Raw genomic sequence first — 17711 nt, forward strand, 5'->3', positions numbered from 1 at the left:
GTGTTATTGCCTGGGTCCCATAAGTTCTCAAGAGTATTTCCCTTCCTGACAGAAACACACACTCCCAGCTCCCAAATAAATCTTGGACTTGGTTTACTTACATTTAGTGACTTACTTGGTTTACTTAGACTTGGTTTACTTGGACTTAGTACTTGGAGTACTGAGAGGAACTGGAAGGGTAGAGGGTTCGGAAGAGTCAGGTCATGTTCTCTAGCTTGTCCTTGGGAAAGTTTTCACTCCTCAGAACATTTCTTCTCCTATAGAAACTTGCGTGCAGCACATAAACACCACAATCACACAGTCTATTTCTAGAAACTGTTAATGGAGGAAAACATCTTACTTTGCCTTTCTTTCCCCCTTACCTAGACCATCCTCCATCACAGCTCACAAAAGGCTGCCATACAATTATTGTAATCTGACAGGCACTTCACAATTTCTCTAAGCTCTTAAGTGGATTTACTTCCTTTACATATTTCATTTTCAGAAGAGTAATTGGAATGAGTCAGTCTCTTTTATTGCCTCCAATTTGCCTTCAAAAATCCTCCTTGAGGAAGACTAAGGCAGGTACTGTTTTGGACTTACTATGTATTTTTCATCAGAGACAGAAAGACAATCTTAGATTTGGCGTTTCCAGTTTCAATTTTGCTCCAGTTAACTCAGTGTTGGCCAGAGTTTCATCAGATCACTCTAATTATCTCAGTCCTTCACAATCCTTCCCATTTATGCAAGATTGATTCCCAACTGTTGTCTTACTTTAGTCCAATTTTCCTTTTCAAGTTTATTTCTCACAATAATACAAACTTCCTACTTAGTCAATCTTGTGTTTTCCTTGTTTCCAAAAAAATGCTTACAAATTCTTCCTTGTGTACTTTTTCTTCAGTGGTTCTCCATTGAGAATATTATTGTTTCCTGCTGATGCAAGTCTACCCTTCAAAGGCCAGTTCTAATCTTCCTTCCTTTAAGAAGATGTCAATCCCACCCTGTAAATACCCTATAATACTTAGATGAATCAGTCATGTTTTATTTGCAGATAGTACCTCTTGGCTAAATTGCTTTTACTTGTTACTAATATTATCTCTTATGTAATACCTTGAGAGTCACACACCTCAAGGATCTCATAGAGTTATCAGGAATTCAGAAAAATAAACAGATCATCACTGTTCATTGTGGAATGCATGTGTTGATAAAGGAAAGTACAGGGGTCTTTAAGAGTACTAGTGAGGGGCAATTACCCAAGGTCAGGAAAGACTTTTTGCACTGAGTATAAGGAGCTATGCATTGCTCATTAGATAGCTAAAAGCAATAGTGTCTCAACCTAGAGGGAGAAGCATGTGCAAAGACCCAGAGGAGTAAGCAGGCCTGCCAAATATAAGGATTTGCAAGCAGGAACAAATGGTTTGGGGCGGGGTGCCAGGGTGGGTGTTTGGTAGAGCTGGAGAGAGCCAAACCCGGTGGCGTAGGAGCCAGAGTGTGAATGCTCTTGCCGGCTAAGACACAGAACTTAGCATATAATATAAGCACAGGGGGCATGATGGAAAACTCCATTTGTTTGCAATTCTCATGATCAGAGACTCTAGAAAAAGCACTTCCTGCGTTAGATGAATGTCAAGTGGACAGAACTGGTTTTTCTTTAATAATCAGGAGATTGTTGCAGGGACCCAGACAAAACATGAGGAAAGCACAGTCTGCCCCATGCCCTTTGTTATTTCATGAGGTGAATGTTGTCTCCTGAATGGCTTCACTAAGTGCCACGAGGGCAAGAACTGGGCCTGATTTATTTCTGCCTGAAGGTGCCCAGCAGGGTAGAGGCATGTAGTAGACTTCTGCAGGGATGCTGAATTCCAACAGTCATCCTTTATCTTCTTCCTGCTTATTGTCTTCTTCCCGCTTACTTATCTAGGGGGCACAAGACTGGACATGAAGTGCAGAAATAGTGTCTACGTGTCAGATCTACCATTTAAGATTTGTTTTTATAAACTATTAAGTACATACAAGATAAAAGTTACAAAGACAATAAAACAAACTTCCTGGATTCAAATGGGATATTAAAAATGGGAGATGATGATTGCCTTGGGTACACCTAAGCTTGTGTTTTGTCATTGTCATACTTTTCTTTATAGTTTAGTCACATCATGATGTATATTCTTGGACCATATATAGTCATGCTTTGCATATTTTTGAACATTATAAAAACAGATTCATATTGTATGCATTATTCCAAGACTTACTTTTTTCAATCAATATTCTGCTTCTGAGATTCAGCCATACTGACACATTTCTTTTCACTGCTCCATACCATTAAATGGTAAGTTTACAATGTGTTTATACATTTCTCTAAAAGTGGATAGGTAGGCTGTTTTTTGGACATTGCAAGGTTGCTATGATAAACTTCTCCCAATGGAGTTACTAATATCTGATTCTGTGACTAGTATCAAAATTTATAAACTTTCAATTTTTACTGGTCTTGATATTAGAAATGTAAATGACAATTGTAGGGACGAGAAGTTTTCAATATGAATGTGTAGAGAACAGAATAATTGCTGATATCACCTTTCTAATAGAATACAAATTAGGTAGAACTTCACAGAACATTTTCATTTCTGTGACCATAAGAATACAATAAACCAATAGTAGTGTTAGAAATGAGCCCCGATGGAGCAAAGGTCTAATTTTTTTTTTTTTTTTGAGACGGAGTCTTGCTCTGTCGCCCAGGCTGGAGTGCAGTGGCATGATCTCAGCTCACTGCAAACTCCACCTCCCGAGTTCAAGCGATTCTCCTGCCTCAGCCTCCCGAGTAGCTGGGATTACAGACGCTCACCACCCCACCCAGCTAATTTTTGTATTTTTAGTAGAGATGGGGTTTCACCATATTGGCCAGGCTGGTCTTGAACTCCTGACCTCAGGTGATCCGCCCACCTCAGCCTCCTAGAGTGCTGGGATTATGGGCGTGAGCCACTACACCCGGCCATATCTTATATAATGTTAAATATTGCCTCTAATTATTTTGCTTTCATATTTTCATGCTATAGCTGCTGATAATTAATGAGAAGACCTCCAGAGGGTTATAAACTGCCTGATTATAAAGCTTGTAAATGTAACTTCTAACCACAAAGATTACAAAACATATGCTGTATGTTATGAGATATTGTAACTATTCTCTTAAAAGATTAAAAACAATTGTTCTAGAAAACTGAATTTTCTTACTTAAGCTATAATTCACCATCCTTGTGTTCATTGATTCGCATGTGTTAAATAATTCATCACTGTGTAGGCTATGTTTTGTTTTTGTTAATCAAAGAGCATTTTGACTGACTCTCATCTACAATGACGGTCATTGAGGCCTCCCCTGCAGGCTCTGGTCAAACACAAGGTGAGGCTGGATGTCATTCCCAGTGACCTTGGGCAAAGCAATCTACCTGAAACTCAGATTTCTTTAAAATAGGTATTATAATCTCAACTTTGCCTTCCTTAAATAACCAAGAAGATCAAGTAATATCAAGTTAGGAGAAGTGCTTCATAATCAGTAAAATTCTGGACAAATGCAATCGATGATGATGACAGTTATGAGAATTATGTTACTATTATGCCCAACTAGTTAAACCACAAGAAGACATAAAGCTTTTTATAGGGAATGGGGTAGATATTAGGGTTCAAACAGAATCTTTGAATTTTCCCATTCAGTAGATGTGTCTGTCTGGGAAGCACAGTATTATGGATAAAACTGTTCCCCTAAAATTCATATGTTCAAGTCTTGACTCCCAGTACTTCAGAATGTGACCATATTTCAAAATAAAGTCAATGCAGATGCGATTAGTTAGGTTACGATGAGATCATCACCTGGAGTGAAATGGACTCCTACTCCAATATGACCAGTGTTTTCATAAAAAGGGAAAATTTGTACACAGATATACACATGGGTGTAATTACATGTGAAGCTGAAGGCGGAGATCAAGGTGGTGCTTCTATATGTTGACAAATGCCTAAGATTGCCAGAAAGAAAAGCCACCAGAAATTACATAAGAGTCATGGAACACATCCTTCCTCACAGCCCTGAGAAGGAAGCAACACTGTCAACACCTTGATCTCAGACTCCTGGCTTTCAAAACAGTGAGGTGATAAATTCCTGTAAGCCACCCATACATTTTTTACAGCAAACTTAGAATGCCAACATATGTAGACCACTGCTTACAATATTATATTATTAAGGAAAATCATTGCAGTATTTGGTCAGATTTATAAACATGTTTCAAAGTAACAGAATGAAGCCAGGCACAGTGGCTTATGCCTGCAATCCCAGCACTTTGGGAGACTAAGGCAGGAAGATTGCTTGCATCCAGGAGTTCAAGTCAAGCCTGGGCAACACAGTGAAACCCTGTATCTTCAAAACATAAAATGTTAGCCCGGTGTGGTGGTGCATGCATGTGGTCCCAGCTACTTGGGAGGCTGAGGTGGAAGGATTGCTTGATCCCATGAAGTTGAGGCTGCAATGAGCTGTGACTGCACCACTGCACTCCAGTCTGGGTGACAGAACAAGCCCCTGTCTCCAAAATAATTGAGGTAACAGAATGGATGACCAATACTAATGCCAGGGAGCTGATGGTTATAATACTCTTACATATAGAATATTAGTGACAAATCAGCAAGAAAAAATGGTCAACCTCATCATTATGCAAAGGATTTGAAAAAGTTACTTTTTTCTCCTAATAACAAAGTAAAGATAACTTGATGCAATATACTCCACGCTGCGGAACAGTTGATGACATATCCGCTCTCATTTTCTATTTGTGAAATAGTAGTTGGTATAATCTTTCTTAAAATCAAGTTGGTGCAACCTATTAATTACCATAAAATACAATCTCAAACTTCGGATAATCCATCTTAAGAAACTACGGTATAATGTTTACATGCAGAATTATAGATAAAAGGTAGGAATTTTAGTGTTATTTTTGTTAGTATAAGAAAGAAAACAACCTAATGCCCAAACAACATGGAGATGGTTTAAATTTATCATAATGTGTTTTTATTTGAATTATTTTTAAGGATGTTTAAAATATATTGATAAGTCACCAACACAGAATATATACATAAGAGGGTTTCTCAAAATCTAGTACAGAGACCACTGTACCACTGTGGTCCCCAAGGCCCTAGGGGTTTATGAAGTCAAAACTATTTTCACAATAATGCTAAGACATTATTGACCTTCTCAATTTTATTCTTTTTTTTTTTTTTTTTTTTTTTTTGAGGCAAAGTCTTGCTCTGTCACCCAGGCTGGAGTGCAGTGGCATGACCTTGGCTCACTGCAACCTTCGCCTCCCAGGTTCAAGTGTTTCTTCTGCCTCACCCTCCCGAGTAGCTGGGACCACAGGCATGTACCACTACACCCGGCTAATTTTTGTATTTTTAGTAGAGACAGGGTTTCACCATATCGACCAGGCTGGTCTCAAACTCCTGACCTTGTGATCCACCGGCCTTGGCCTCCCAAAGTGATGGGATTACAGGCATGAGCCACCGCACCCGGTCTCAATCTTATTCTTTCATGAGGGTTTGATGAAGTCTTTTAGAGGTTATAGGTAATATCACAATTATCTTTAAAGGCTATTTACTTACTCCCCTCTTTTCCAATTTTACATTTACATGAGGCTGGATTTTCTTCATGAACTTTATCCACAGCACTATATCTTAGTGGGTTTAATGCAGAAGTAGATATGAGAAACCAGCTGTTTTCTGCTAAGTCAGACATCAAAAAGATTTGTGAAGCAATGCTACTATGTCCACTAAGTTTTTGTTGTCTTTTACTAAAACATGTTACTTGGGTTAATTAACAAGTAATAGGTTTAATATTGCAATTATAATAAATTTTTAAAGTATACTTTTTCTCTGGTTTAACATACAACAATAAATATTGACAAAACACATAAACAAAACCTTTGGAATCTTCAATAATTTATAAGATGTAAAGGGGTTCTAAGGTCAAAAAGCTTTATAATTCATGTCATAGAAAATATCATTTCACCTCTACAAGAAAGAGCTGGGAAAAATGTGCTGAATTGTTGCGACTGAGCTGAATTGCTAAGACTCATTATCTACAGTTGTTAGGTTTAAGGGTCATTGTTATTTTAGCATCTTTATTTTTCTGTGTTTCCAAAATTTTCCACTTTAGAACGCATTTCTTTTACATCAGATGGAGGGTAATTTTTTTAAATTTGTGCTTTTATTCTTTACCTTAAAAAAAAAAATCTCTTTACCCTTAAGTCATCATTTAGAACCTAAAATTGCAGAGTGTCTCTTAATTACACTTGCATAGAGAGTCTCAGCTCATAAAATTCTGCCAGATTTAAGATCTGCAGGCAAATTAGCCATAAGCTACATAGAGGTAGAATTTATAAATGTAAATTGTACTGCACCAGCATTTTCCAGAGAAATGGTCTTTAAAACACCACTGAGCAGAGGAGGTATCTTCCAGAGGATACTCATGACAAGGCTGAGATAAAAATTAACTTTGTGTTTACTTATTCACAGATTTTATTACTAAAGAATCTTAAAAATTGACCTTAAATCTTATCCATTTCAAAATCTCACTAGTACAGCAAGTCCCCAACTAGGGCTAACCATCAGTTTGCCTGGGTACTCCAAATGACCAAAGATTTTGGCTGACACATTCCACTATTAATCAGTTTTGATTATTTAAAAAAATCTAGCTGAGTTACGGCCCGCTTAATGTTTACAACTTAACGTGTGTGATTGCGGGCTAGCTTCACAGGTCAAGAATCATGTTCTCCTTTCTTTTCTCTTTCTGTTTGATACAGAGTCTCTCTCTCTGTAGCCCAGGCTAGAGTGCAATGGCATGACCATAGCTCACTGAAAACTTGAACTCCTGGATTCAAGGGATCCTCCTGTCTTGGCCTTACAAAGTGCTGAGATTACAGGTGTGAGCCACTAAACCCAGGAAGCATCACGTTTTCAATGTTGTGAGAATAATAGCTTATGTTTTCATAGAGTTGTTGTGAGGATTATGCAGCATAATATATAAAACAAACCTTGCAGTGCCTCACATAAAATTGGTGCATAACTGATGCACAACACACATTGTTATTTTTGTATTTTCAAATACTCCCAAACTGATATTGGAACCAGGTAAAATGTCCCCACTCATTTTCTTAGGAACATTCTAGGATCTGCTTACCTCTCTCTGATCAATCCTGCCCACTGTTCTATTTCCAGTTTTTACATCCTCCAGCAAACCTTCCCAGCCTACCCAGGATTTCTCTCCTGTTGTCCAGAGCTTCTAGAGCATATACTGGTTGTCTGGGATACCTTCTGCTGTCTCCGGAGCCATACTACAAGCTTCTTAACAGGCTGGACTAAGTCGTCTGATTCCTTCCTTATCTCCCAGTGGGTGCCTAGCATAGCCTTTCTATGGACTGACACATCATCTCTTCTATGGATTTGTTCAACATTTCTCCTCTTGAGAATTTGGGATAATTTTAGTCTCTTTGCTTATATCCAATGGAATAATTATTAGAGTAAATTAAATTCCCACTTTCCCTTTCCATGATGATGGAATTTTACTTTCTGTTAGAATAAGAATCTTTGGCCAAATCCAAAGAAATGTGATTAGCATTTTGCCATTTCTCTATCCTTTGGGATTACGCAATGCCCCAGACCAATTCTCACTCAGAAAAGTTTTCATATATGTAAACTCCCAAGGCCAATAACTCCTCAAATGCTTTGCCATTCACTTCATCCACCTGTCAGCAGAAGACTGTAATGTCCCAGAACTATATGGAGAATAGGGAGCCGTGAGAATCTTATACATGTAATGCATGTTACTAGTGTGGTCTTTGTCCTTACATTGGAAACTTAGAGATTACAAATAGGCTAAGACTAGCTTCCAGAGTACTCCATGCCAAAACTGAAAATTCCTGCAGGTATATAAACCAGAAAGATGCATATCTTTTATGTTTTTCACTTCTACCCCAGGGCACTCTAAGTGAAGACATGTTTGTTTAGACATAGGGGAAAAAACATCGTTCAATTGCTATCGGAAAAAAAATCTATTGCATACCATTTTGCTTTGAAGAGTCCAGACAGAGTGGAAGAAGAGTGACAGATTTCAAAATTTCTGAGTTTATGTTAAATTATCTTTTAAAGAAGAACTATGTTTGAATATGGAAATTAGATCTCAAAAGTATCATGAGGGCTGGGCTCAGTGGCTCACGCCTGTAATCCCAGCACTTTGGGAGGACAAGGTAGGCAGATCACCTGAGGCTGTGAGTTCAAGACCAGTCTGACCAACATGGAGAAACCCCATCTCTGCTAAAAACACAAAATTAGCTGGGCGTAGTGGTGCATGCCTGTAATCCCAGCTACTCGGGAGGCTGAGGCAGGAGAATCGCTTGAACCTGGGAGGCAGAGGTTGCAGTGAGCCGAGATCATGCCATTGTACTCCAGCCTGGGCAACAAGAGCAAAAGTCCATCTCAAAAAAAAAAAATTATCATGAGATAACATACGAAAGCACCTTGAACAAAGCCCGGTGCACCATAGGGTCAAGATTAATGCTGCCATCATCTTATCTCCCTCTGTTTTGCATGTTATGCAAAACCTGAACTATTTTTATTGCTATAGCATAGGGTGGAGAACTTGCCAACTATTTCAACATGGGGAAACTATTGCTCATATTCTTCGGAGCACATCACTCTCCCACATTTACTCATCACAATGAAAGTTGTAAGTTGACAATCAGTCATTATTGTTTTCATATTCTTCTTTACGGCTAGCAATTTTGATATTTCATAGAGAACTGGACAGACTTTCTGAAAGGTCGATTTTTGTGAGGTTTCAGTCTTATAATGCCAGATCTCATAGTCAATGGTCACCAGCCTGCATCTTTCTCACCTTCATTATTTTCACCAGACCCTTAAATTGATGTTGTCACAATACGTTATCCCACTAAACTGATACAGAGGTTATGTAATGTATTCTTAATCAAATAATTTTTATAGCCAATGTCAGGCCAAGAAACTGCTTCAAATTCTTTACATGAGTTTAACAGATCCCCTTATATCAACCTGTTCATTAATGCTTTTGCAGTTATAGCAAAGTGATTACACATTCATTTTTAATGTTACATATTCATTTTTAATGTTACATAATGTTACATACTCTCCTTGTCTTCTTTTAAAACTTCAGAGGAGTGCATTATTATGTATGCTGTATTTCTACTCTGTACTTGCCTTCATATGTGTCTGCATGTATGTGTCACATGTGTGCGCCTATATTTGTTTATTTACATAAGGGTTTATGTATACAAAATCACACATATGAGTTTTGTTTGCAATGTGTTTCAGAATAATATACAAGTGTGTGCAGGTTGTGTATGCATTATGTATACATATGTGTGTGTATGGGTGCGTGTGTTTGCACATAGTTGTGTGTGTTCATATGTTTCTGTGGGCTTGACACGCAAGACTGAAATGCTTGTGTTTCTTTCTCCTTGGAAACCAAAGAGCTCAGCATATTTTGCCTGTTGTTACATAACCTGGATAAGTGAAAACTCAGTGCATTTATCAGGAAAAAAATGGATTTTGCAATCTCACACTGTATCTGTTATTTCTTCCTCACTTGGTCAAGAAACTCACTGAGGTGAGTGGGATCACTGATGAATCATCACTCTGAGAAAGACCGTGACGAAAGGATGTTTAACTGAAGTAACTTTTGAAGGAGTTTTCTTTCTTAATTTGCTTATAATTATTGATTTTAAAAAGATCCATTCTTATTCTCTTATTCTTGGATGTATTGGGTCATGATAACCAGATTTATCTTTGGAAACTATTGAATTTCATGCATAGTTGATCTCAGAATTTAAAAAGTGGTTCTGGCCATGCATAGATTGAGAGAAGCAAAGATTCTGGCAGGTTATATGGTCCCCTGGGGCTCAGCAGCTGCTTGCCCTGTTTTTTGGTAGCAAAATCCAATTTTCACTCTGCCCACATGGAAGACAGCAGGGACCACACTAGTTCACAGAATTTTGACTTCCTCATTTGTGAAACGTGACCAAACACATCAATTTCAGTGGCAGGCAGGAGATTAGAAGAATATCAGATAAAGTTGAACAAATTGCAATCATCAAACACAAACTGCCACAAAAGTGCCAGATCAGAATCAGGGACAGATCTGAGGTTAGGGAACCAGAATGTACATAGAATGTGATTTGGAAGAAGCTCTCACTTTTTCAAGTGATATCCAGTCTACAACTGTACAGATTTAAATGGTTTTTGATTTATTTTCTGTTAGAACACAACTCATATCATTCAACTAACCTATATAGATAACTTCAGAAGTTCTCCTCTCTGTGGACCATAGGATGAAATTTAAATTCTTAGCTTGTTATATGAGGCACTCCATAATTAAGCTTCAGCCTCTCCCTACAATGTGATTACCCATAGTTACTTTCTCAAGCCTTCTACAGAATGACTCACCACATTCTATGAAAAGCCAGCTCACCTACTCCCCTCTGGACCTAGCTATATAAAATAATTTATCAAATTTCTTCTCTGATTTCCTGGTCAAGATTTGAAATATTTCTGTTTTCTCTCTGTATCTCTCTCCCTTAAAGAATCTTGTTTGTATTCTTCCTATGGTACTTACTAATTTCTGTTTTGAATGACAGTCATTTAATTACCTACTTAATATCCTTGTCTTGCTATCTAAGGACAAGGTGTGCTTCACTTGTGCATTCTCCTGGCATCTAACACAGATGCTTGCATATGTTTAACAGATGAAAAAAATATATTTGACAAAAGAATAGGTGAGTAAATGAATGCAAGCAAGACCCGCAACAATTTGATTTCTAAATGTTGTCCTACCACTAACTTAATATCACAGCACCTCTATTTACTTAAATGAACAATACAAATTAGGATTATCTTATTAACTTGGATGCCTTATATAACAAAATCCAAATGATTAACTCAAGATGGATTAAAAACTTAAACCTAAGACCTAAAACCATAAAAACCCTAGAAGAAACCCTAGGCAATACCATTCAGGACATAGGCATAGGCAAAGACTTAAAGACCAAAACACCAAAAGCAATGGCAACAAAAGCCCAAATTGACAAATGGGATCCGATTAAACTAAAGAGCTTCTGCACAGCAAAAGAACTGTCATCAGAGTGAACAGACAACTTGCAGAATGGGAGAAAGTTTTTGCAATCTATCCATCTGACAAAGGGCTAATATTCAGAATCTACAAAGAACTTAAACAAATTTAAAAGAAAAAAACAAACAACCCCGTCAAAAAGTGGGCAAAGGATATGAACAGACACTTCTCAAAGAAAGACATTTATGTGGCCCACAAATGTATGAAAAAAAGCTCATCATCACTGGTCATTAGAGAAATGCAAATCAAAACCACAATGAGATACCATCTCACGCCAGTTAGAATGGCAGTCAGGAAACAACAGATGCTGGAAAGGATGTAGCGAAATAGGAATGCTTTTATTCTGTTGGTGGAAGTGTAAATTAGTTCAACCATTGTGGAAGACAGTGTGACGATTCCTCAAGGATCTAGAACCAGAAATACCATTTGACCCAGCAATCCCATTACTGGGTATATACCCAAAGGATTATAAATCATTCTACTATAAAGACACATGAACATGTATGTTTATTGTGGCACTGGTCACAATAGCAAAGACTTGGAACCAACCCAAATATCCATCAATGATAGACTGGTTAAAGAAAATGTGGCACATATGTACCGTTGAATAGTACGCAGCCGTCAAAATGGTTGAGTTCATGTCCTTTGCAGGTACATGGATGAAACTGGAAACCATCATTCTCAGTAAACTAACACAAGAACAGAAAACCAAACACCACATGTTCTCACTCATAAGTGAGAGTCGAACGATGAGAACACATGGACCCAAGAAGGGGAACATCACACACCAGGTCCTGTCAGGGAGTGGGGAGCTAGGGGAGGGATAGCATTAGGAGAGATACCTAATGTAGATGACTGGTTGATGGGTGCAGCAAACCACCATGGCACGTGTATACCTGTGTAACAAACCTGCACATTCTGCACATGTATCCCAGAACTTAAAGTATAATAAAAAAAAAATTAATGGAGGTGGGGCCAATTTAAAAAAAGGTTGATGCAAATGCAGGAACAATAGACTACCTCATGCCACATACAAAAATCAATGTCAGATGGTATATTAGTTCGTTCTCTCATTACTGTAAGAAAATACCCGAGACTGGGTAATTTATAAAGGAAGGAGGTTTAATTGACTCACAGTTCTGCACTGCTGCAGAGGCCTCAGGAATCTTACAATCATGGCGGAAGGGGAAGCAAACACTTCCTTCTTCACATGGTGGCAGGAGAGAGAAATGCAGAGTGAAGGGAGGAATGTCCCTTATAAAATCATCAGATCTCGTGAGAACTTACTCACTATCACAAGAACAGAACGGGGGAACTGCCCCCATGATCTAATCACCTCCCAAGAGGTCCCTCCCTCAACATGTGGGGATTACAATTTGGATTACAATTCAAGATGAGATTTGGGTGGGGACACAGGGCCAGACCGTATCAGATGGATTAAAGACTTAAATGTCAAACAAAGGCTTTAAATAGAAAACATAGGTGTTATTCAATTAGAGAAAACCACTCTAAAAATCACATGGAACCAAAAGGAGTCCAAATAGCCAGAGTAATCCTAAGCAAAAATAACAAAGCCAGAGGTATCACACTACCTGGCTTTGAAGTATACTATAAATCCACAGTAACCAAAACAGCTTGGGACTGATACGAAAGAGGACACATAGACCAATGAAACAGATTAGGAAACTCAGAAACAAAGCTGCACACTTAAAACCATCTGATCTGCTACAAGACTGACAAAAACAAGTTATGGGGAAAGGACTCCCTATTCAGTAAATGATATTGGAATAACTGGCTAGCCATATGCTGAAGATTGAAGTTCAACCCCTGCCTTTCACAATATATAAAAATTAACACAAAATGGGTTAAATATTTAAATGTAAGACCTCAAATTATAAAAATCTTAGAAGACAACTGAGGAAATACTTTTCCTGATACTGGCCTTGGCAAATTTTTGGCTAAGTCCCCAAAAGCAATTGTGACAAAAACAAATTGACAAGAAAGACCTAATTCAACTAAAGAGCTTCTACACATCAAAATAAACTATCAACAAAGCAAACAGACAACCTACAGAATGGTAGAAGGTATTTGCAAACTATGCATCTGACAAAGGCCTAATATCCAGAATCTATAGGGAACTTAAATCAGCAAGTGAAAACAAGTAACTACATTTTAAAATTGGCAAAGAATATGAACAGACATTTCTCAAAAAAAGACATACAAGCAGCCAACAAACATATGAAAAACTGCTCATCATCACTAATCCTCAGAGAAATACAAATCAAGATACTACCTTACGCCAGTCAGGATGGCTGTTATTAAAAAGTCAAAACATAATAGACTGGTGAGGCTGTAGAGAAAAGGGAACACTTATACACTGCTCGTGGGAATTTAAATTAGTTCCGTCGCTGTGGAAAGCAGTTTAGAGATTTCTCAGATAACTTCAAACAGAACTACCATTTGGCCCACCAATCCTGTTACTGAGTATATATCCAAAAGAAAATAAATTATTTTACCAAAAGGACACATGCACTTGTATGATCATCACTGCACTATTCACAATAGCAAAGACACAAAATCAACCCAGTCATCCATCAATGGTAGAATGGATAAAGGACATGTGGTACATATATACCATGGACTACTACACAGCTATAAGAAAGAATAAAATAATGTCTTTTGTAGCAACATGGATGGAGATGGAGGCCACTATCCTAAGAGAATTAATGCAGGAAAAGAAAACTAAACATTGTGTGTTATCATTTATAAGTGGGAGCTAAACACTGAGCACACATGGACACAAATATGATAGATGCTGTGGACTACTAGAGGATAGGGAGTAGCGGAGAAATAGATTTTTAAAAGCTCCCTTTCAGGTACTATGCTAACTATCTGGGTGACAGGGTCCATACTCCAAACCTCAGCATCATGCAGTACTGCCATGTAACAAATTTGCACATGTATCCACTGTGTCTAAAATAAAAGTTGAAATAAAACAAAATTTGAAAACAAATAGTCATATAATCCAAGTGTTAGAAAGGATATGAATTGATTGATCTCTTATACAATTTCTCTGAAATGTACAATTTTGTGCAACCACTTTGAAAAATATGTTTTGGTTTTATCTAGAAAGTTGAACATTCCTGTATGCTGTGTCCCAGAAATCTCATTCTTAGGTATTTACCCAAGGTAAAAGAAAAAAAAAGATTTAATGAAAAAATTTCAAGATCATAGAAGATAATAAAACTTTATTCCATACCTCAGGAAAAAAAATAGAAGATAATAAAAAAGACTCAAAAGTATCAATACTAGAACAGGTATAGCTTAAAACAGAGTCAAAATAAAAAAGCATTAGCTTGAAGAAAAAAATCACGCAAAAATAGTGGAAAAATTACAAAGGGATTGAAATTATTACAGAGAAAATGATATTTATGTCAAAAAGACAAAGGACACCCAACTTTCACATGATTGGTTTCTTAAAAACAGAGAATGGAATAAATGAGACAGAACATACATTCAAATATATAATGAAAAAACACTTTTTCAAGATATAAAAAACCTGCATGTGAAGTTTGAAAAAATGCACTGTGTTTTCAGAAACTGATACAGACCTGTAAAGCCAAGAACTATCCATTGAACTTCAAGAATCCAACAAAAGAATACACTGATAACTTACATTGAGTCTATTTAAATAGAGAACCAAGACTAAAATCAACATGAGAATTGTGGGTACAAAAAAAGTAAAAACATTATATACTCTAACAATATTAGAAATATAAATATCAGAAAGTGGGAAATTAATGTTTTTAAATAGAAAATTAAGAGGAAATGTAATTATATTCATTTCCTCATTTTCAAAGAAAAACATTGATATTGATAAAAGTAGATACTTCAAAAATACAGATTTATGTATATTATTTATGATTATTGTGTTAACTACAATATAGCTTAAGATTATATTATGAATTTTCAAAATTTTCTACAGGTAAAGCAAAAGTGTACACACATACACACACACTCATACACATGTGCACAGCAATAACAACATCAAAAGAAGCAACAAAATGATAGCAGATCTCTTCTCTCCCTCTCTCTTTATCTCTCTTTCTATAAACATATGGAATATATTTATTTATACATTTTTTTTCTGGAAAGCCTAAAACAACATACTTCACAAAGTAGGTACTCATAAAATTGAAATATGTCAGTAGTGCTTGAGAGCCATTGAACTTGTTGCCCATATGCTTCTTGGAGCTCTCAACTGCACTTCCCACCCGACACCACTGACCTCTCCGTTCTCTGAGGTCCTTGTGGTTCTATCGTCTGTGATCTCACTCTTTGAATACAATCCTGGAGACAAAGAGAAGCTAATAATTGGAAGGGATGTTAATGTCATGGCAAAGTCACCTTGCCCCTCTGATTCAATTTCTTCTATTATAAGACGCCTAACTTGATTCCTTCATTGTCTCTAGGGTATGTATCTATTTCCTACCTAGCTAGGTACTTGTGAAAAACTTGAACTCTAGTCTTGGACACCTTTTTCTCATTAAGTACCAAGCTCTATACCTTTCTTGCTCATAGTAAGGACTCCTCCCTCCGGTCTCTCTCCTGCCGCCCACGTCGCCGCGGTTGCCTCCACCACCTCTGCTGTGGCAGTGGCTGCTGGGGTGGTGGCCCTGCATTGTGGCCCCCGGGCTCCCCGCCGGCGACATGGCAGAGCTAGGCGACTTGCAGCCAGGAGACAATTCTCCCAGGGACCCAGCTGCCTGGCGGGAGAGGGGTGGGGAGGGTTGGACTGCCGTGCCCTTCCAGGGAGGGACCCCCTTGGTACGCTGACCTCTGGGACCGAGCGGTGCCCGCGCTGTGCTCGTGGATCTGAGCCCGGCGTCTTGGACTCTGTGCCCTTCGGGCGGATCTTCAGGCCGGACAACTTCATCTTCGGTCAGAGTGGTGCAGCGAACAACTGGGCCAAGGCACAGCCCACTACTACTTACAGAAGGCACAGAGCTGGTGGAGTCAGTGACAGACGTTGCCAGGAAGGAGGCTAAGAGCTGTGAGGGCCTGGAGGTTTTCCAGCTGACCCACTCCCTGGGTGGGGGCACTGGGTCTGGGATGGATACCCTTCTCATCAGCAAGGTCTGGGAGGAGTACCCAGACAAATCATGAACACATTCAGCATTCTGCCCTAGCCCAAGGTGTTGAACACAATGGTGGTGGTCCCAGATGAATGAGGTCCAGTTGCTTGTTCTTGCCATCAAATAACAAGATGTAGACAGACTGGGAAAGAAAGAAGTTTATTTCTGCAACCAGTTACAGGGAGAAGGTCAGAGTAAGTCACCAGAACAACTCGAAGTTACAAGTTTTTCTCCAGTGCTTATGTACATTTTAAGCTCCGTGCCTATGTGTAGGAGTGTACCTGCAAGCAGAAGTGTTTCATTCAATCTATACCTAATCTTTAGGGTCTGAAAAGGTTTCCCTAGAGCCTTGGAAACTTTCTTAATCTTAAGTGGGCCCTGGTAGGAGGCTTATGTATAAGAATGCTGTTATTATTCTATCAGACTTTAGGAACTAAGAAAATTCAGGTGGGGGTCTTAATGGGTTTGTTTTTGCATTGCAACCTTTGTACTCAGGGGCCAGTTTCTCTAGTTCTTTAATGCTGAACATATGCATTTGTCAGAACTATAGTAAAAGATTAGTGAAAACTGGCTGCTAATGGAAACCTGGCCTGACACCCTCTCTGTCCACCAGCTCATAAAAAACACAGACAAAGCACAGACATTTTGCACTGATAATGAAGCTCTCTATGACATCTGCTTCAGAACTGTAAAGCTGCCCACACCCAGCTATGGTGACCTGAACCACCTGATTTCTCCCACCAGGAGTGGGGTCACCCCCCGCCTGTGCTTCCCCAGCCAGCTAAATGCTGACTTACAGAAACTGGCTGAGAATGTGGTCTCATTTCCCTACCTGTACTTCTTCATGCCTGGCTTTACCCTGCTGACCCACAAGGGTAGCCACCATTACTGGGCCCTGATGGTGGCTGTGCTCACCCAGCAGATGTTTCATGCCAAAAACATGATGGCTTCTTGCAACCCCCACCATTGTTGCTACTTAATGATGGCTGCCATTTTCAGGGTCCACATGTCCATGAAAGAGATGGACGAGCAAATGTTTAACATCCAAAAAAGCACAGCAGCTATGTTGCTGATTGGCTCCCCAACAATGTGAAATCGGTTGTCTGTGACATCCCACCCCACCCCAGGGCTAAAAATGTCTGCCACCTTTATGGTCAGCAACACAGCCATCCAGGGGGGAAAAAAAATCATTTTGCCATGATTTAATGAATAAAGGATTAAATATTAGAAAGTTTAGAGATTGTCTGTATTGGGTTTTGTTTTTTTTTTCCAAACATTCTGCTCATCACTTAACGTGCATTGAATGATTTAATCTTCATAGCAATCCTATTGCTAGTTTATACTTGAACCAAAGCATAAAGGGACTAATAAACATGCCCATGTTAGGATTTGAACCCAGGCAGTCTAGTTCCTGA

General features: G+C 38.5%; 1 pseudogene; it reads left to right on the forward strand.

The window, feature by feature from the left end:
* The first annotated feature begins 3324 nt into the window (after positions 1-3324).
* Positions 3325-17497, forward strand: LOC126934434 (tubulin beta chain-like; annotated as a pseudogene).
* Positions 17498-17711: the final 214 nt, after the last annotated feature.

The sequence above is a fragment of the Macaca thibetana genome, chromosome 13 (genome assembly GCF_024542745.1).
Source record: "Macaca thibetana thibetana isolate TM-01 chromosome 13, ASM2454274v1, whole genome shotgun sequence".
In the NCBI taxonomy this organism is placed as follows: domain Eukaryota; kingdom Metazoa; phylum Chordata; class Mammalia; order Primates; family Cercopithecidae; genus Macaca; species Macaca thibetana.